This window comes from Barbus barbus (genome assembly GCF_936440315.1).
Source record: "Barbus barbus genome assembly, chromosome: 11".
Lineage (NCBI taxonomy): Eukaryota > Metazoa > Chordata > Actinopteri > Cypriniformes > Cyprinidae > Barbus > Barbus barbus.
This window is the reverse complement of record NC_136739.1, coordinates 10,616,043-10,638,661: the sequence shown is the minus strand read 5'-3', so window position 1 is coordinate 10,638,661 and position 22,619 is coordinate 10,616,043.

The following is a 22,619-nucleotide window of genomic DNA, read 5'->3' as shown; positions in this document are numbered from 1 at the left end:
GACGTGCTGACATGAAAGCTCGTCGGCTGCACGATTGAGATCGCCTGGGACATGAACGGCGTGAAGCCACCTCAGATGCTTCTGACTCCAAATGAGGAGATGGTGGGCGAGTTGCGACATGTGACGGGAGCGTAGACCGCCTTGGTGGTTGATGCACGCAATGGTCGCAGTGTTGTCCGTACGGACCAGTACTTGCTTGTCGTTTAGCAGCATTCTGAAGCGGAGCAGAGCAAGCCATACTGCTAGCAACTCGAGGCAATTGATGTGCCACTGCATTCGGGGCCCTGTCCAGAGGCCCACAGCTGCATGCCCGTTGCACATGGCACCCCAGCCCATAGCAGAGGCATCTGTTGATACAACAAAATGCCTGGACACTTGCACTAGGGGAACTCTTGCCCGAATAAAAGCAAGATCCGACCACGGGCTGAAGATCTGACGGCAGGACAGGGCGACTGAGACCTGGTGCGTGCCGCGTCGCCATGCCCATCTTGGGACCCGGTCGTGAAGCCAACGCTGAAGTGCTCTCATATGAAGCAATCCGAGCGGCATGACAGCGGCTGAGGATGCCATATGCCCCAGAAGACTGTGAAACTGTTTTAGTGGAACCACCCTCTTGTCCTGGAAAGACTCCAGGCAGTTCAGCATCGACTGAGCATGCTCTACTCAGGGACGTGCTGTGAGGTTGACCGAGTCCAACTCCATGCCGAGAAAAGAGATCCTCTGCACAGGGGAGAGTTTGCTCTTTTCCCAGTTGACCCGAAGACCCAACCAGCTGAGGTGGCTGGGCACCGTGTCCCTGTGTTCGCACAACTGCGCTCGAGACTGGGCCAGTATGAGCCAGTCGTTGAGGTAGTTGAGAACGTGAATGCCTGCTTCCCTTAATGGAACAAGGGCTGCCTCCACTACCTTGGTGAAGACACAAGGCGACAGGGATAGCCCGAAGGGGAGGACCTTGTACTGATATGCTCGCCCTTCGAACGCAAAGCGGAGAAACTGTCTGTGTCGAGGGAGGATCGAGACATGAAAGTACACGTCCTTCAGGTCGATCGCTGTGAACCAATCAAAGGGACGGATGCATTGAAAGATGCGTTTCTGCGTCAACATCCTGAACGGGAGCTTGTGAAGGGCCCGGTTCAGAACGCACAGGTCCAAGATTGGTCGTAACCCACCGCCTTTCTTGGGTACGATGAAGTAGGGGCTGTAGAACCCTGACTTCATCTTGGCTGGAGGGACCGGCTCTATCTCCAGCAGGACCGCGATTTATGCACGCAAGACAGGAGCATCTTTGTTCAACACAGAGGTGAACCGAACGCCTCTGATTTTGGGAGGACGCCGGGCGAACTGAATCGCATAACCGAGTCTGATGTTCTCGTGAGCCAGCGAGACAGCCAGGGGAGCTATAGCCAGGCCCCCAGGAACCGAACAAGTGGGACTAGGGGAACCACAGACGTACCCGCAGTGGGGGAGCGCTCTTTCTTTTTTTTCTTTCTTTTTTGCCTCCAGTGCAGCCCTCGATTAGATGCTCTTTTAGAAAGGAAAAAACGCTCTTTCAGATAAGTGCTGAAGCGCCCAGGGGAGTTCGCGGCGTGACCGCAGTTTAATGAGCTGCAGCACACCGTCAGAGAGAAGCAGCAGCACTGAACAACAATCCCCATTGACGCGTCGTTGGCTCGGCTCCGAAGCGAAAACCTGATGTGCGTTTGCTATCATTGGCTTGTTCTGTTAACACTCGAAGGTGATTGGGCTCTCGGGAGAGATCCCATTTACGTCAGTCACTTGTCGTTACGTCGAACGTGACTGACTGAAAGGGAAACAAAGTTTGTAAGTCACCACTGATATCCTTAGATCAGATAGTTGTTACAGACAATGGTCTGCATGATTGTTCGAGGAGAAAAGAGCAAACAACTGAAGCAGAAACAACAGAACGTTCTCCTCTGGCTAAACGAACCAGCAGTTTGTTCCAACTGCAGCAAAGTCAGATTGTAAGGGCTCAACTGGTTCCAGTGGTCTTTTCCCGATGACTGTCTAGGTGGCAGGGTCATTACTGGGGATCTGTCTCTGGGGCTCATCTAGGTGTCCTGGTCTCCGCTGATGTTCAGGGCTGTAGAGGTCGCCTCTGGGTGCTGATCCACCATCTGATCTGGATACAAACTGGATCTGGTGACTGCAGTGACCATCTGGGCTGGATACGGACCGGATCGGGTGGCTACGGTGACCTCGGAATAAGAGAGAAACAGACTAATATTAGCATAGATGTCAATCATCTTACGATGTAACAAGTGCATTGTGTGTTATGGGAAGTGTTCTTGGATCCTGTTGACCTAATTAATGCAGCCTAACAATCCTTTAACAGATTTGAATATTAGAAGCGTATTAGTGTGTTATGTGTACGCCAGGTTAGATAGTGACAGAGTGTGTCTACCTCTTGAACAATGTTAGGTAGATTGTTCTAGAGTTTGGGCAATAAATAGAAAAAGGATCTGCCGCCCACAGTTGATTTTGATATTCTAAGTATTATCAGATGGCCAGAGTTTTGAGAACATAATGGACGTGGATGACTATAATGCGATAAGAGTAAACCAAGAGTGAGGAGCTAAACCATTCACGGCTTTATAAGTAATTAACAAGATTTAAAAATCTATACAATGTTTAATAGGGAGCCAGTGCAGTGTTAACAGAACCGGGCTAATGTGGTCATACTTTCTGGTTCTAGTAAGACTCTAGCTGCTGCATTTCGAACCATTTGTAGTTTGTTTATCAAGCGTGCAGAACAACCGCCCAATAAAGCATTACAATAATCTAACCTTGAGGTCATAAACGCATGAATTAACATTTCTGCATTTGACATTGAGAGCATAGGTCTCCGTTTAGATATATTTTTAAGATGAGAAAAAAGCAGTTTTACAAATGCTAGAAATGTCAAGTCAAGTCAAGTCAAGTCTGCTTTATTGTCAATTCTTCCACATGTACAGCACATACATACAGAGAATTGAAATTGCGTTACCCTCAGACCCTTGGTGTAAACAGTTAACATTAAACACGTTCAAATACAGATAATAAGGTTTAAACATATGTACATACAACTCTATAGCTATACAAGTAAGGACATTGTAGAAAAAAAATAAAGAAATAGATAAAGTGGCATAAGGCGCATGGCAGATAGTGCAAACCAGTTAAATAAAAACAAAACTGTGCAGATATATTTGTAGTGCAAAAAGAGCTTATCAATCTGAGAACATTGTAGAAAAAAAAAAAAAAAGATAGATAAAGTGACATAAGGCACATGGCAGAATAGATGGAGTGCAAACCAGTTAAATAAACCAAAACTGTGCAGATATATGTGTAGTGCAAAAAGAGCTTGTCAGTCTGAGGACATTGTAGAAAGAAAAAAAAAGATAGATAAAGTGACATAAGGCACATGGCAGAATAGATGGAGTGCAAACCAGTTAAATAAACCAAAACTGTGCAGATATATGTGTAGTGCAAAAAGAGCTTGTCAGTCTGTTAAATTGACAGGAGAACAGTCTTTTTATGAGACTATCCGATGAGGTAGTTTGCAGTCAATGCTGGATGAGGTAGTGATCAGTCCAATGCTGCACAAGTGAGAGGTGCTGGTCACAGTTTGTAAGTAGGTGGGGGTGGCTGGTCCTGGGGGTGTGGGGAGCCGTAGGGGGGGGGCTCATAGTGTCAGAGTTCAGTGTTGTATGGGGTAAAAAGGGGGGGGGGGGGGGGGCAGGGACGGGAGGGAGTTCAGCTTCCTGACAGCCTGATGTATGAAGCTGTCCTTCAGTCTGCTGGTCCTCGCCTGGAGACTCCGAAGTCTCCTCCCTGATGGCAGCAGACTGAAGAAGCTGTGTGTCGGGTGGGTGGGATCACCTGCAATGCGGAGGGCTTTGTGGGTGAGACGGGTGCTGTAGATGTCCTGGAGGGAGGGGAGAGAGACACCAATGATCCTCTCAGCTGCTCTCACTATTCGCTGAAGTGACTTGCGGCAGGATGCGTTGCAAGCGCCATACCACACAGTGATGCAGCTGGTTAGGATGCTCTCGATTGTGCCTCTGTAGAAGGTGCACATGATAGGGGTCGGGGCTCTGGCTCTTCTGAGTTTGCGGAGTAAGTAGAGACGCTGCTGTGCTTTCTTGGCCAGTGCTACAGTGTTGTTAGTCCAGGAGAGGTCCTCTGTGATGTGCACACCCAGGAACTTGGTGCTGCTCACTCTCTCCACAGTCGCACCGTTGATGGTCAGAGGGGCATGCTGAGTGTGTACTCTCCTGAAGTCAACAACAATCTCCTTCGTCTTCTCCACATTCAGAGAGAGATTGTTGTCACTGCACCACCCGGCCAGGCGGCTCACCTCGCTCCTGTAGTTTGTCTCATCTCTGTTGCTGATGAGACCCACCACAGTTGTGTCATCCGCAAACTTAATGATCAGGTTAGAGTTGTGTGACGGTGTGCAGTCGTGGGTCAGCAGAGTGAAGAGGAGGGGGCTCAGCACACATCCTTGGGGGGCCCCAGTGTTCAGTGTGATGGTGCTGGATGTGTTACTGCCAACCCGTACTGCTTGAGGTCTCCCGGTCAGGAAGTCCAACAGCCAGTTGCACAGAGAGGTGTTGAGCCCCAGCTGGACCAGTTTGTGTGTGAGCTGTTGAGGGATGATTGTGTTGAATGCTGAACTGAAGTCTATGAACAGCATCCTGACATATGAGTCTTTTTTGTCCAGATGTGTGAGGGCTGGGTGGAGGGCAGTGGCGATGGAATCATCGGTCGAGCGGTTGGACCTATATGCAAACTGGAAGGGGTCAAGTGAGGGGGGGAGGACAGACTTGATGTGGTGCATGACTAGCCGTTCAAAGCACTTCATGAGAATAGGAGTGAGTGCTATTGGACGGTAGTCATTGAAACAGGATGGAGATGACTTCTTCGGGACTGGAATGATGGTGGTAGCTTTGAAGCATGTGGGGACAACGGCCTGATTTAGCGAGATGTTGAAGATGTCTGTCTGCACAGTCTCTCAGTACACGCCCAGGAAGGTTGTCAGGACCCGGAGCTTTGCGTGCATTGATCCTGCTGAGGGACCTCCTCATGCTGTCCGGGGACAGCGTCATCACCTGGTCGCCGGGAGGAGGTGGAGTCTTCTGTGCAGTGGTGCTGTTTTGTGCCTCAAAGCGAGCAAAGAAGGCATTCAGCTCGTTCAGCAGGGGGATGGAGCTGTCACAGGTCTGTGGTGGGGGCTTGTAGTCCGTAATGGTCTGTATCCCCTGCCACAAGCTCCGAGAGTCTCTGCTGTCGCTGAAACGATGGGCTATCCTCCTGGAGTACTGTCTCTTGGCCTCTCTGATGCCGCGGGATAGGTTGGCCCTAGCTGTCTTCAGGCCCTCCTCATCTCCAGCTCTAAAGGCAGCGTTCCGAGCCTTCAGCAGTCTGTAGACTTCCCCTGTCATCCACGGCTTCTGGTTGGCCCGGACAGTGATGGACTTTGTGACTGTTACATCATCAATGCACTTGGAGATGTAGGCAGTGACAGTCTCCGAGTACTCTTGGAGGTCTGTAGTGTTGTTGTATGTGGCAGCCTGTTTAAACATATTCCAGTCAGTGGTGTCAAAACAGTCCTGAAGTGCCTCTGACGACCCTTCCGGCCACACTTGAATCTGTTTGTGTATTGGTTTGATGACTTTGACGAGCGGTCTGTATGCAGGCATTAGCATGACAGTGATGTGGTCTGAGGCTCCGAGGTGGGGGAGGGGGAGGGCCTTGTAAGCTCCTCTCTGGGTGGTGTAAACAAAGTCCAGGGTATTTTTTCCCCTTGTTGGAAAGTCTATGTGTTGATGTATTTTTGGGAACACACTCTTTAAGTCTGCGTGGTTGAAATCCCCGGCCAAGATGAGAAAAGCATCTGGGTGGGCTGTCTGCTGCTCACTGGTGTGCTGGTACAGTTCATTTAGCGCCTCACTCCTGATGTTGTTGTTGGAGCTGGGAGGGATGTATACAGCAACTAGCAGTATGGCTGAATATTCCCTCGGTAGATAGAACGGCCGGCACTTAATAATCATAAACTCCACCAGGGGTGAGCAGTGTTTGCAGACCACAACAGCGTCGCGACACCATGCATCATTGATGTAAACACAAAGCCCGCCACGGCGGATCTTACCTCCCTCAACGAGAGCTCTGTCAGCTCAATAGCATGTTAGCTGGTCGAGCTGTATGGCGCAGTCCGGTACGCTGTTGTTAATCCATGTTTCCGTAAACACAAAAACACAACAGTCTCTTACAGTCCTCTGAGTGGAGCGGAGTAGTCGGATGTAATCCAGTTTATTGTCCAAAGAGCGTACGTTTGCCAGTACGATGGTGGGGATAGCTGGCTTGTGTGGGTTGGCCGCTAGCCTAGCTCGGATACCTCCGCGCTTACCCCTCTTCTGCTTCCTCTCATGCCGCTTATAGCACCTCCGCTGTGGGCGAGATGCAGTAGTGGGGGTCGGTGATGGAGTAGGCTTTCGGAACAGACCGAGGTCCCGCAGCTCTTCGGCGTGTGCTGAGTTTAACTCAAAAAATGTGATTCTGCCGACATCGAGCAGAAACTCACGACTGTATGCGCGCTTACAGACAGGTAGACGAGACGAAGATGTGCAAAAACATTGCGACTTACAAGACAAAAAACATGAAAACACCGTTCTGTCGGGAGAGAGAGAAGCCGCTGCGATTGTGCGTGCCGCCATTTTCACTGCCATTTTTTTTGTGGCTGTCAAAGGAGAGATTGCTATCAAATAGCACACCTAGGTTCCTGACTGATGACGAAGAATCGACAGAGCAGCCATCAAGTGTTAGACAGTGTTCTAGGTTATTACTTATGGGGGTTTTAGGTCCGATAATTAACACCTCTGTTTTTTATCAGAATTTAGCAGTAAGAAATTACTCGACATCCAGTTTTTTATATTGCATTCCATAAGCATTCCATAAGTTTCTCAATTTGGTGTGTTTCACCGGGCCATGAAGAAATATAAAGCTGAGTATCATCAGCATAACAGTGAAAGCTAACCCCGTGTTTCCTGATGATATTTCCCAAGGGTAACATGTAAAGCGTGAAAAGTAACGGCCCTAGTACTGAGCCTTGAGGTACTCCATATTGCACTTTTGGGGTCGATATGATACCTCTTCATTCACTGCTACGAATTGATGCTGTTCAGATAAGTACAGTTTGAACCATGCTAATGTACTTCCACTATTTTCAAAAAAGTTTTCTAGTCTATTCAAAAGAATGTTGTGATCGATAGTGTCGAACGAATAATAGTATCGATTTTGGAAGTAAAATAGTTTATAAAGTCATTAATGCTGTGCTGTTGGGAAATGTCAACACCTGTTGATGCTTTATTGTATGTTAATTATGCCACCGTATTGAATAAATACCTGGGGTTATGTTTGTTTTCTTCTAAAAGAGACGAAAAGTAATCAGATCTAGCAGTTTTTAATGGTTTTTTTTCTGTAGCATAGGGTACTTTCCCTCCAAGCAATACGAAATACCTCTAGTTTAGTTTTCCTCCATCTGCGCTCCATTTTTCGGGCTGCTCTCTTTAGTGTGCGAGTGTGCTCATTATACCACGGTGTTTGACTCTTTTCCTTAATCTTCCTTAAGCATAAAGGAGCAACCGTATCTAAAGTGCTAGAAAAGAGAGAGTCCATAGTTTCTGTTACATCATCAAGTTTGTCTGCGCTGTTGGATATGCTGAGGAATTGAGATAAATCATGAAGATTACTTATAAAGCCGTCTTTTGTGGTATAAGTGATGGTTCTACCATATTTGTAAGGAGTTGAATTTAAGGCTTTAGATATATGGAGTTTACACAAGACTAGATAATAATCTGATATCACTTTGCTGCAGAATTTCAACACCATTAACATTAATTCCATGTGACAGTGTTAAATCTAGAGTATGATTTCGACAATGAGTAGGTCCTGACACGTGTTGTCTAACCCCGATAGAGTTCAGAATGTCTATGAATGCTGATCCTAATGCATATTGTTCATTGTCAGCATGGATGTTAAAATCCCCCACAATTAAGACTCTATCTGCAGCCAGCACTAACTCTGATAGAAGAATCACCAAATTCTTTAATAAAGTCTGTATGGTGCCCTGGTGGCCTGTATAGATTAGCCAGTACAAACATCACAGGGGATTTATCATTAATACTTTTTTCTCTAGATAATGTTATATGAAGCACCATTACTTCAAAGGAGTTATATTTAAAGCCTGTCTTCTGTGAAATACTGAAAATATTGCTATAAATTGTAGCAACACCTCCCCCTTTGCCTTTTGGATGCGGCTAATTTTTATAACAGTAATCTTGGGGAGTAGACTCGTTTAAAATAATGTATTCATCTGGTTTTAGCCAGGTTTCTGTCAAACAGAGCACATCTAGTTTATGATCAGTGATCATATCATTTGCAAAAAACGCTTTCGTAAAAGGGGACCTGATTTTCAATAAGCCAAGCTTTATCATTTGTTTCTCTGTGTTATATATATTTTTCATTTGTTGAACATCAATTAAGTTCTTACTCATAAATTGGTTTGGACGTTTTTTGTATTTTCTAGTTCGGGGAACAGACACAGTCTCTATAGTGTGATATCTAGGTGACAGAGTCTCTATGTGCTGAGAATTAACTGACTTCTGTGGCGTGAGGCGGCTAGCAGATGGTCGGTTTAGCCAGTCTGTCTGCTTCCTGACCTGGGCCCCAGTTAGTCAAGTATGAACTCTAATACTATGTGCCAGATTTCTAGAGAGAAGAGCGGCACCACCCCAGGAGGGATGAAGACCATCTCTTTTCAACAGGTCATGTCTGCCCCAAAAACTCATCCAATTGTCTATAAAACCTATGTTATTCTGCTGGCATCACTTAGACATCCAGTCATTGAGTGACGACAGTCTGCTATGAATCTCATCAGTAAGCAGGAAGCGGCCCAGAGCATATTACAGTGTCTGACATCGTACTTGTAAGTTCACACACCTCTTTAAAATTATTTGTAGTGATCTCCGACTGGCGAAGTCGAACATCATTAGCACCGACGTGGCTAACAATCTTACTGAATTTACGTTTAGCATTAGCCAGCACTTTTAAATTTGCCAAGATGTCAGGCGCTCTGGCTTCCGGTAAACATTGGACTATGGTGGCTGGTGTCTCTATTTTCACATCCCGTACAATAGAATTGCCAATAGCTAGAGCAATTTCATCAGGTTCCTCAGTGGGTTCATCACTGAGTGGGGAGAGCCTGTTTGATGTTTTGATCGGAACGGAAGGCCGCCCCTAGTCACCCATTTGCCCTGCTGCACGGGCTCTAATACCGGAACCGAACAATGTACAGAACTCCCTGAGCTAGTCCCATCCAAAGCAGTATCTACAGCCCTCACATTCTTACTGGCCTCAACTAAAGTTTGGATGAGTGTCTCTAGTTCTAAAACCTTCTCTGTCAGCCTAATTCTTTCCCTGCATTTATCACATGTAAATTCCTCGCTGCTGACAGATAGAGATAAACTGTACATGTGGCAAACAGTGCAAACAACAATAGCAGGAGAAGAAGCCATAACACTCACCGTGATTGATGAATGATACCGACTTAACTTACCACTGTTCTTTGATGAACTCATGAAAAACAGAGTGAGAGAGAAATGAAACGGAGCGAGAAAAAATTTAATAGTAATAGACGCAAGTAGAAACACTAATGACAAGCTAACAAATGCTAACGCGCTGCACTCGCGGTTTTATCCAGCGAACGATCAAATTAGTCAGGTTAGTTTGATAGATAATATCAGAAATATGGTGGGAATTAAGTTATATTTTACCACTTAAACAACAGATTTCTGTCTAAAATGGAAATATTTAAATTTCTTCAAACAGTTATCAAAACACCTTTATTTTTATTGTCAGTCGCAGCAAAAGAGACCACCTCATAATATTTATTATCGAATCTATGAACATCATCCTTCCACAAATGAGCTTTCTGGATCAAAGCAATGTCAACCTTTTTTCGTCGTAGTAGTTATAAAAAACTTGTACGTTTATGGGAGCCATTTAAACCATTGACATTACACCTTATTATATTAATTTCAGTCATTTCTATCAAACAAATAAGTGAACTGAACAAATGAGAGAAAGTTATGCCACTGCAAATGAATTAACTAAAGTCTGCCATTAAAAATCTATTAACATAAAGAAAACCCACCCCATAAAACTTTTACAGACTGGGGTAAAAACCCCAGGCTTGCCGCCCTCCCCTGTCTTAATCAGTGACAGTAACATGACAGTCAGTACCATTCTTTAGAACACCGCCATTAGCCCTATTATAAGAGAACAGAATAACTTTGAATTTACACGAGTAATAAAGTGGGATTAAAAAAAAGAAAAAAGAAAAGATTATGTATACTTTCCATAACGAGGAAACAAACATAAATAATTGCATCATGTATATTGAAAACTGTTCCTTAGTGATACCAGGTTTCTTAGCTTACATGAAGAACTGCCAGTAGACGATTGTCACATGAAGTTCTAAAATAGTAAATCAGAAGTCGAATCACTCGGTATTATCAAACCTTTATGCCACGTCCATCCCAGGAGAATGAGGAGCAGGAATGGAGCTCAGGAACTGATGCGCTTCATCCAGTGAGTGCATTAATTTGGTCTCGCCGTGTTTCATGGCGATCTTCAGAGTAGCTGGATACTGAAGAAAGATCTGCAGACCTGCCTCTTTCAATTCCTTCCATATTGTACTGAAGGAACTCTGATTCTTTGCCGTCGTGGGAGAGAAGTCGGGGAAGAAGCTCAACATCGTCACCCGCTTTTAGAGGACCGCGGGATCTTGCTTCATTAAGAATCAAATTCCTGTCAATGTAGCGTAACAGTTTGAAGAGAAACACTCGCGGTTGTTTTGGAGTGATCTGTTGAAGCTCTGGAGTATATCCGATGAGCATGTTTGATCTCGATATCTCTGCCCGCATTGATGGGATCCAGATTGGCAGTGACCATTTCAGAAATCCAATCGGGTCATCCTTCTTGTCCCCTTCAGGTAGTCTCAGCAGGTGGAGATGACTGCGTCTGCTGCGGTCTTGTAAATCAGGGACCTGCTGCTCGTGGGCATCCAGACGGCCAATGTTTTCGCCGATCACTTGTTTCTGCTCTCTCTGTTCCCCCGATTAAAAAGTCAATTTTAGAGCATATATTCTGGATTGTAGTCATGTGAGAGGCGAATTCAGTGCGCATTGCTGCTAATTCAGCCTTTAAAATGTCCTTAAATCGCTTTTTAGTGATCGCCATATTGTCTTCCATGTCCGCTCGGCCCTCCGCGGACACTGGTTTTGTTTTTTTCTTAATTGGCGATGATGATGGTGAAAGATAAGTGAGTTTCCGACTGTGTGACATCTCCAGACCAACGACAAAAAAACTACCCCAAATGTAAGAAAAGAAGACGAACAACAGTAAAAGACAGTAATATACACCGAGCTTAGCTAATGTGTGTCTTGGCTCATGAAAGCATCACGTGATCCCCCTAAAGTATTTTTCTGATTCAATTTGCATATAAATTGCAATGTAAAAAATACTAGTCATCAATGCTGGAAAGCAGAAAACAGTATATTTAAGTTTATGGCAAAATCAACAAATATGCAAGTTTTCTCAATTACATCATTTGCAAAAGTGACTTAATTGGTAGCACTCTCTTCAGGATTATGGATTATTGGTCCAAGATGTTGAGCGGTCAGACGCAGCGGCTACTCCGGGTCCCAAAGACGGTGCTTTTATGTCTTTTAATGTCGTCTGTTCGTCTCCAAATAGTGTCAGTTTACTGCTAACTCATAAGGAAATCACTCCAAAACTCATCTATGATCACCAAAGTCTTTTGGATATCGGCAACGCATACAAACACCAACACTCGCCGGCGGCTACTGAGAAGCTACGAGGCCTTTGTTTACTGCTGGAGCCGGACCTCGAGACCGCGGCCTCGCCTACTGACGCTACCCGCACAAGGCAGCGTCGCAAGCGGTGTGAGAGAGGACGGAAGCGCGGTAAGCGCGGAGGTATATGAGCTAGGCTAAGAGCTAACCCCACAAGACCGGCTCTTCCAACACTCATGCTCTCAAACGTTCGCTCTCTGGAAAACAAACTGGACCTAATTCAACTCAGTTGGTCTACACAGCATGAGGCAAGGGATTGTTGTGTGTTTGTTTTCACCGAAACATGGCTAAACGACAACATCCCGTACTCCGTCATTCAGCAGCATGGGCTAACCAGCTTTCGAGCGGATAGAGATTCATCACTGTCTGGTAAGACCCGCCGAGGTGGCTTGTGTGTGTATATCAACAAAGACTGGTGTAACAATGCTGCGGTATTATCAAAATACTGTTCATCGCTGGTGGAGTTTATGTTTGAGAAGTGTCGACCGTTCTATCTGCCGCGGGAGTTCACGGTCATTATTATTGTCGCAGTCTACATACCCCCGTGTGCAAACGCTAAGGACACGCTTTGTGAACTGTATAGCGCCATCAGTGAACAACAAACAAATAACCCCGACGGCTTTTTCATCATAGCCGGTGACTTTTGGTTTTACCAAAGTTCTACCAACATGTGAACTTTGCAACAAGGGGAAACAACACACTGGACTTTGTTTATACAACAGAGAAAAACACATAAAAAGCTGAACCCCGCCCCCATCTAGGGTACTCGGACCACATCACTGTTATGCTAATCCCAGCATATAGACCACTTCTCAAACTCGCCAAACCGGTTCAAAAGCAGATCACAGTATGGCCAGACAATGCCACCTCAGCACTGCAGGACTGCTTCCAGGACACAGACTGGAACATGTTTAAAGAGGCAGCCACCTACAACAGCCACACAGACCTGCAGGAGTACACTGAAACTGTGACTGCATACATCAAAAAGTGCATAGATGATGTGACAGTCACCAAGACCATTACCACACGTGCAAACCAGAAGCCATGGATGACAGCAGAGGTTCGTGGGCTGCTAAAGACCAGAGATGGAGCATTCAGATCAGGAGACAAAGCAGCCCTCAAAACAGCAAGAGCCAATCTTTCTCATGGCATCAAGAAGGCAAAACAACAAAATGCTAAAAAAATTAACAACAACTTCACAGACAGTAAAGACACTCGGTCCCTGCGGCAAGCCATTCAGACCATCACTGACTACAAGCCCCCACCACAGGCCAGTGATGATGACACATCCTTACCAGATGCACTCAACCACTTCTACTCACGATTTGAGATACAGAGCGACACACCTGTACAGAAACTACTCACGACCAGGTGACTCATCTCCAAACGACCAGGTGCTCTGTTTCTCTCCAGCCGAGGTAGGGGAGACCCTGTCCCGGATTAACCCAAGAAAGGCTGCGGGCCCTGACAACATAACTGGACTTGTACTGAGAGATTGTGCTGCACAGCTGACGGATGCCCTAACAGACATCTTCAACACCTCGCTGAGCCAGGTAGTTGTCCCCACATGTCTCAAATCCACCTCCATAATTCCAGTACCAAAGAAGTCACCCGTGTGCTGTCTGAATAACTATCGTCCCATAGCACTGACCCCAATCATGATGAAGTGCTTTGAGAGGTTAGTCATGCATCACATCAAGTCCAGTCTCCCAAACACACTGGACCCATTCCAGTTTGCATACTGTCCAAACCATTCCACGGACGATGCAGTATCCACCACTCTCCACCTAGCTCTTACTCACCTGGAACAGAAAGACTCTTATGTAAGAATGCTGTTCATTGACTTCAGCTCAGTATTCAACACTATAATCCCACAACAGCTCATCCACAAACTAAACTTGCTGGGCCTTCCAAACACCCCCCTCTGTAATTGGATCCTGGACTTTTTAACTGCAAGACCTAAGTCAGTCCGTGTCGGCCGCAACTCCTCCAGCACTACCACACTGAGCACAGGTGCCCCACAAGGCTGTGTGCTCAGCCCGCTGCTCTTCACGCTGCTGACCCACGACTGCACTGCCAAGTCCAGCTCCAACCACATCATCAAGTTTGCTGATGACACAACTGTGGTAGGCCTCATCAGCAACAACGATGAAACGCTCTACAGAGAGGAAGTGGCACAGCTGGCGAAATGGTGTGGTGCTAACAACCTGTCCCTCAATGTAAGACAAAAGAGGTTGTGATGGACTTCAGGAGAAACTCTGTTGACCATCCCCCACTGACCATCGACGGCTCAACCGTGGAGAGAGCCGGCAGCACTAAATTCCTGGGGGTGCACATCTCAGAGGATCTCACCTGGACCACCAACGTCACGTCACTCAACAAGACGGGACAACAGCGCCTCCACTTTCTCCGCCGGCTGAAAAGGGCAAGTCTCCCGCCACCCATCCTCACCACTTTCTACAGGGGCACCATTGAGAGTGTGCTGACCACCTGCATCACTGTCTGGTATGGGAACTGCAGTGCTGCTGACCACAAGACCCTACAACGGACAGTGAACACTGCCGCAAAGATCATCGTTGCCCCTCTCCCCTCCATCCTGTGCATTTTCCTTGCACGATGCTCCAGCAAGGCCTCCAGCATCGTGAAAGACCCCACCCACCCCTCCCACAACCTCTTCCAGCTCCTACCATCAGGTAGAAGGTACCGGAGTATCAAAGCTCACTCTGTCAGATTGCTCAACAGCTTTTTTCCTCAGGCTGTGAGAGCTCTTAACTCCAATCTCCCTGTCCTCCTCTGACCCCCCACTCACCCAACTCATTAATACAGTTGACAACTTTTCCTAAGTGCAATTCTGAGTGTGCTACACACATGTGAGTGGGCTATACAAACCACCTGTAGTAACGCACTCATCCCACTATATGCACACTAAACACTTTCTATGAACACTCCCTGCTACAAAGACTCAATAAAAAAAATGTTTACTTGAGCATTGCACTACAAAATAATGTTTACTTGAGCATTACACTACAATACTCAATACAATCTTTTTGCACTATGCGCTGCTTCCCACAAAATCTCTCTTTAATCTGCACAACAATTACAATTACAAATATGTAAAGTTCTTGTACAGTCTCAGATTGTGTATGTCTAGGCAACTAGGTATAGTATTTATGGTATTTATAGTATATGTATCGTCAGATGCTCTGTTTTTTTTTTCTCTTATGCTTGCATTGTTGTGTTTATCTTATGTTTAACTAGTATGTAGCACCGTGGTCCTGCAAGACACGACATTGCGTTCCACTATATGTCCACACGTAGCAGCATGACAATAAAGCTCAACTTGAACTTGAACTTGAGGTGTAGTACTTCATTAAACTATTAAATGAACCATTAGAGGAATCAATTTCTCTATAGAGAAAGTTTTAAAACAAGTTGTAGACCCTGCAACAGACCTCATTACATAACACAAACACCACACACACTGCAGCATCTGCTCTGTTTACACGAATGTATTCCTATCAGGACTAACAATCTCTGACAGCTGTTTGACACTCGTGCTGTGGAGATTCAATAAATACAGTCAACACAGAAAGAGAGTAAAATTAAATATAAACATCTGGATTTTACTTTGGCTATAGCTCAAGGAATCTCAACCCGGATATTTCAATATTACAGAGACATTTGTATAGGTTTTATTTATATTTGAATGTTTATTTCAGTTTTAGGTATGCTGGCTTTTGCACTGTACACTAAATACAGTATTAATGTGATTTAATATAAATACATACACTATACTATATATTTGTATAATTGTGTTTATAAATGCAGAAACACAAGTAACTGCAAAGGGTTCACAAACCCTCATATATACATGAATTTCGAAAACATTTATCATATTGAACAAATAATTCCAATATTTAAACTCATTGTTGTGTTTCAGTAGGCTGTTTTGTTAGTACTCAAGAATCAGTGCTTGTTTCTTATGGAGGAAATCCTCACACTTAGATGTTGAATGTTAAGCCCACCATTCTTCATGATCAGACTGGTGTATTACAGCTCATAGGTAATTCATAGAGTGTGTTTCTTGCATATTCTTTATTTTGTTTTTCATCTTCCTATCTACATTGGCTTCATCTGTGACATTTCTGGGAAATGCACTCTGAGATAAACTCTGACTTGAGTGTGTGTTCTCATCCGCTGTGTTTCTCTCGTTGAGTGTGGGGAGGCTGTCTGGAGCCCGAAATCACCTCCGCGCTCTGCTCATGTCACAGGGGGTTTTAGGGAGAGCAATTACCGCTGACATTTAGGAGAGTGCTCAAAGGGTCAGACGTTTTTATGCAACAATGACAAATTATCTCAACATTTTTAGATGTAGGAAATGTCTCATGCACTGAGTGCATGCTTTACGTCTGCATCTGCAGCTTGATGTTAGGGGAAAGACTGCACTGTAAATCAGAATATCTTTACGTGTTCAGAATTTCAAACTTGACAGATAGATATGGCCTCAACAGAAACCAACCAGGTTTAAAGACTGGGCCTGGTTGCATGAAAATCCTAAAGTGGTTTGATTTAAGGGTATCCCTGAGGGGGAAACATCACAAAGGCAAGGGAAATCTTTAAGAATTTAACAACAAACCCTTAGGCTACATGAGTGTTTGTACTAAGCATTTTACATTTAACCTTTACATCTACAGTACGCTATACAATACATGAGCTATGGAGGTTTCTAAAAGGTGTTGCACACCAGACCTGACTGGCGGATGACATCAAGTGTCCAAACATGGAAACAACCATAGAGCAGGATAATTTACCCCAAAATGAACACTACTGGAAAACACAACTCAATGTTGCCCCGATCTACAATGTGGACAAGTTGACACTAATTGCTGAAAGTCAGAACCACTCTGCAGATCTGAGTTGACAGATTTCACAAACATTGTATAGTGTACTGTTTAATGGACAGAAAATTTTTATCTTCAGAGTTTGAGTCCATTGGAGGACATCAATCATGTTTGATATTTTTAGCAGATTTTAGAACATACAGTCAAACCAAAAATTATTCAGACACCAGATATAATTTTTGATATGTATATATTTTTTTCTTTTCTTTTTTTCTAGTGCAGAACAGTACAGTTCATTTATATGGAAGCCCGTTTCCACCACTGAATAAATTAATAAAAAGGTAATTGCGACTTTTTATCTCAGAATTACGAGTTTACATCTTGCAATTCTGACTTTATTTGAGTTTATATCACGTGCTGAAATGCAGTTATTGTGGGGGCTTTGGCGCTGTCTGGTTGACCACACCCCCTAGGTAATTGTTTGTTATTGCATCCTAATTAGAGGAGTGGTTATAAAGGCATGAGGCAAAATAGAAGGGTGTTGCATCATATTCAGCTGATCGTACTTCCGGAGCGTCATTGCGCTGCATGAGGGGTATGTATTGGCGTCTTCCATCTAGGTTGTCGGTGTTGTAGACTTTAATAGTGATTTTAGCTGTTTGTTGTCTGCTACTAGTAATCCTTGTGAAGCTGGCATTTGTTTGGGCGCATGTTGCACCAATATATGGGCAATCGTCGGTCCCCTGCTGTTGTGTTTCTCTGCATTTGAGAATTGTGGGTGCCGCCAGGTTGGGTGATTTGCCACTGCCTGTATGTGATCTATTGAAGTAAGGGCTGCTGGATATATGATGTGGTTCCCATTATCTGGTATGTATGTACAACCCATTCGTGTCTCTCCAGCCCGCATAAAGGCGTATTAGTTTGGGTTATAACATTTTCTGTGTTTAAACCATCCTGTGAGCGTGCCTGCTTTTGTGCTCCCAGGTCTGCGTGTCTTATAGCAGGGACTACAGCATGGCTTGCAATTTCACCACTGCTGTTTTGCTTTTACATAATTTTAATTAATCTGTTTTTCTTTAATATTGCATTTACTATTATGTTTGGCTTTTATTGATTTGTTTTGCTTTATCTTTGCATGCAATGCTTTTGTTTATTTGTTTGGTTTGCATTCATTAGTTATTTGGCTTTAATGTATGTTTTGCATTTAAAGGGGACCTATTATGCAAAAATCACTTTTATAAGGTGTTTGAACACAGTTGTGTGGCCGCAGTGTGTGAAAACAACCAGCCTATAATGGTAAAAATCCACCCACTCATTTTTTTATAATCTAAAAAAAAAATGGACACAGCCCTGAGTGAGAAGCTGTGGTCCGCCTCCGCAATTACTGATTACTTGCTGTAGCTGCTTGAGATATACAATTCCAGTGCCAAAGAGGCATTTCAAGTGTTGTGTTTTGGGATGCACTAACGAACATGGATGTCTCCATAGACTCCCTCCATCTGAGCCGCTGAGGACACTGTGGTCAAGTTTCATTGACTAGTTTTCTCTCGCTCTCATGGGCCTCCTAGAGAAGGCTAAGCAGCATTTTCCAGATGCGATGCCAAATGCTGAGGAATTGTTACGTGACCAATTCGTTCAACATGTCCTTGATAGTTCCCTTCGTCGTGAGTTGAAGCAGCTGGTCCGTCGCCAACTCACTGCAATACTGCTGGATGTTCGTGGTGAAGCTATTAGGTGGGAATGTGAGGGCACGCCCAGAGGGGCGAGAGGCCGTAGCCATTACGTCCCATTAGCACTTGGATTTCAATATGGTGCACAAAGTGACGCGCATTCTGGAGTAGACCGTTCCTCTCTTTGTTTAGAATCAGAATCAGAATGAGCTTTATTGGCCAAGTATGTTTACACATACAAGGAATTTGTTATAGTGACAGAAGCTCCACAGTGCAACAGAAAGACAGTAACAGGACAGGACACAGGTAATAAAACAAAATAACAAGAAATAGCCAATAACCAATGTACAAAGCAGCAAAAAAAAATACACAATATATAATATAGGCGACTATGTATGTACAGGTCAAGTATGTGCAAATTAGAAATGAGAGAATAAAAATAAAATAAGTGAGTGTGGTGAATGGATAATGAATTAGTTGTGTGTTCTACATTTATTTATTGAGTGTTCATGAGATGTATTGACTGAGGGAAGAAACTGTTCCTGTGTCTGGTCGGTCTGGTGCTCAGAGCTCTGTAGCGTCGACCAGATGGTAACAGTTCAAAGAGGTTGTGTGCTGGATGTGAGGGGTCCAGAGTGATTTTACCAGCCTTTTTGCTCACTCTGGATAAGTACAGTTCTTGGAGAGTGGGGAGGGTTGTACCAATGATTCGCTCAGCAGTCCGGACTACCCTCCGTAGTCTTCTGAGGTCAGATTTGGTAGCTGAGCTGAACCAGACAGTTATTGAGGTGCAGAGGATGGATTCAATGATGGCAGAGTAGAACTGTTTCAGTAAGTCCTGTGGCAGGTTGAACTTCCTCAGCTGGCGAAGAAAGTACAACCTCTGCTGGGCCTTACTGACAATGGAGTCAATGTGAATATCCCACTTCAGGTCCTGAGAGATGGTGGTGCCCAGGAATCTGAATGACTCCACTGCAGTCACAGTGCTGTTCATAATGGTGAGTGGGGGGAGAGCAGGGGTGTTTCTCCTGAAGTCCACGATCATCTCCACAGTTTTGAGTGTGTTAAGCTCCAGGTTGTTGAGACTGCACCAGACAGCCAGCTCCTTAACCTCCTGTCTGTAAGCAGACTCGTCACCGTCCTGGATGAGGCCGATCAGTGTGGTGTCGTCTGCGAACTTCAGGAGCTTGACAGAGGGGTATTTAGATGTGCAGTCGTTGGTGTAGAGGGAGAAGAGCAGTGGGGAGAGGACACAGCCCTGAGGAGCTCCAGTGCTGATGGTTCGAGTGCTGGATGTGAATTTGCCAAGCTTTACTAACTGCTGTCTGTCTGTCAGGAAGCTGTTGATCCACTGGCAGACGGAGGTGGGGACGGAGAGCTGAGTTAGTTTATTTTGAAGGGTTTCCGGGATAATGGTGTTAAAAGCGGAGCTGAAATCCACAAACAGGATCCTCACATAAGTCCCTGGTCTGTCCAGATGCTGCAGGATGAAGTGCAGTCCCATGTTGACTGCATCATCCACAGACCTGTTTGCTCTGTAGGCAAACTGCAGGGGGTCCAGTAAGGGTCCACTGATGTCCTTCAGATGAGCCAAAACCAGTCTTTCGAATGACTTCATGGCTACAGACGTTAGGGCCACAGGTCTGTAGTCCTTAAGACCAGTGATTTTGTGTTTCTTTGGGACGGGGATGATGGTGGAGCGTTTGAAGCATGAGGGGACTTCACACAGCTCCAGTGATCTATTGAAGATATGTGTGAAGATGGGGGCTAGCTGCTCAGCACAGATTTTTAGGCAGGCTGGTGACACACCATCTGGACCAGGTGCTTTCCTTCTTTTGTTCTTCCTGAAGACCTGGCACACATCATCTTCGCTGATGTGAATTGTAGGTGTGGGGGAGAGAGGGGTTCCTGGAGGTGTGAATGGTTGTGTGGAGGGGTGATCTGGGCGGGTGTGGGGTGATCGTTCAAAACGACAAAAGAACTCGTTTAAGTCGTCTGCCAGGTGTTGATTCTCCAGAGTGCTGGGGGGTGGTGTTTTGTAGATATTGTTCTGAGATGAGCGAGCTTAGGGAGATGTTAAAGTTGCAGCAGCAGCATTTCACCCAGCTTACTCAAAGTGTAGCTCAATTATGAGACCAGCCTCGCCGTGGTTGATCTTTTCATAATAGTTCGGTTATATGTAGAAGATGCCAAAAACCTGGCCATTTTGCTGCAGAGTGTAATGGGGAGCGTGTTCCCCCTCTCTCACTCTTGCTTCCTCGTACAGACACCAAGGTGCCGAAACATAGACCGTCTTGTTCAGAGTCGTTGTCGGAAAACTCATTCCCACTGAGTTGTTGGGCCACGGCTCAGTTGGGGACTATACTGTCTCAGACGTGTTGGGCAATGGTGGCCCTGTGTCACAATGAATGTTGTCATGCCCACATCTGGTCGTGATTATGAGTGGTGTACCTGTATCCTGTATAGTCGATACTGGCTCCATGGTATCTATGATCACTGAAAGTTATTTTTGGGAATCTTTTGAACCATGGGGTCAGGATCGCCTTATGTCTTGAGATTGGCTGCAGGTAAGGGCTGCCAATGGATTATCCATTCCTTATATAGGTTACATGGAATTGTACATAGAGCTTTGTGGTAGAGTGGTCCCGAAATGTGGTGTTCTGGTGGTTAGATATCCTTCTGGTGGCATCGGTGCTCAAGCCCCTGGTGTGTTGGGGATGAACGTGCTGGGTCAATGCTACCAGGAGCTCTTTGGACATCATGGATCCTCCTGGTTTAATTCTCCGGCGGTGTCGCACGCTCCTAAGTCAGTTTTTCAAGTTTTGCAGTATTGCCACCAGGTAGGCACTCAGCGGCATCCAGAGGGTATAAGTAAGGTTAAGGTGCGTGGTCCTCGAGCAGCTCGCATTCCTGGTGGTGCTATAAAACTGGTAGAAGCCACCCGTTCTGATCATTTTTCTAGTGGTGTCGCGCTGTTGGAGCCTCCAGGGGTTGGACTCCCAGTGGGACTGCTGATTTCTCCAGCTCTTGTTAAAGTGATTAAGGGTATGGATTATGTGCCAGTTGTCAATGTGGGGACTACCGATGCCCTTCTGTTTCCTCGTCGAGTGATCGGTACATTGTCAAGTGTGCATGTTGTTAGTTTGCCCCCAGGTGTTGCTGAGGTTAGGCCCTGGCAAGGGACAGTTAGTTCCATCAGTCCCAATCAGAATCAGAATCAGAATCAAAATGAGCTTTATTGGCCAAGTATGTTTACACATACAGGAATTTGTTGTAGTGACAGAAGCTCCACAGTGCAACAGAAAGACATTAACAGGACAGGACACAGGTAATTAAACAAAATAACAAGAAATAGCCAATAACCAATGTACAAAGCAGCAAAAAAAATAAAAAATAAAAAATACACAATATATAATATATAATATAGGCGACTATGAATGTACAGGTCAAGTATGTGCAAATTAGAAATGAGAAAAATAAAAATAAATTAAGTGAGTGTGGTGAATGGATAATGAATTAGTTGTGTGTTCCACGTTTATTTATTGTGTGTTCATGAGATGTATTGACTGAGGGAAGAAACTGTTCCTGTGTCTGGTCGTTCTGGTGCTCAGAGCTCTGTAGCGTCGACCAGACGGTAACAGTTCAAAGAGGTTGTGTGCTGGATGTGAGGGGTCCAGAGTGATTTTGCAAGCCCTTTTGCTCACTCTGGATAAGTACAGTTCTTGGAGAGTGGGGAGGGTTGTACCAATGATTCGCTCAGCAGTCCGGACTACCCTCCGTAGTCTTCTGAGGTCAGATTTGGTAGCTGAGCTGAACCAGACAGTTATTGAGGTGCAGAGGATGGATTCAATGATGGCAGAGTAGAACTGTTTCAGTAAGTCCTGTGGCAGGTTGAACTTCCTCAGCTGGCGAAGAAAGTACAACCTCTGCTGGGCCTTCCTGACAATGGAGTCAATGTGAATATCCCACTTCAGGTCCTGAGAGATGGTGGTGCCCAGGAATCTGAATGACTCCACTGCAGTCACAGTGCTGTTCATGATGGTGAGTGGGGGGAGAGCAGGGGGTTTCTCCTGAAGTCCACGATCATCTCCACAGTTTTGAGCGTGTTAAGCTCCAGGTTGTTGAGACTGCACCAGACAGCCAGCTCCTTAACCTCCTGTCTGTAAGCAGACTCG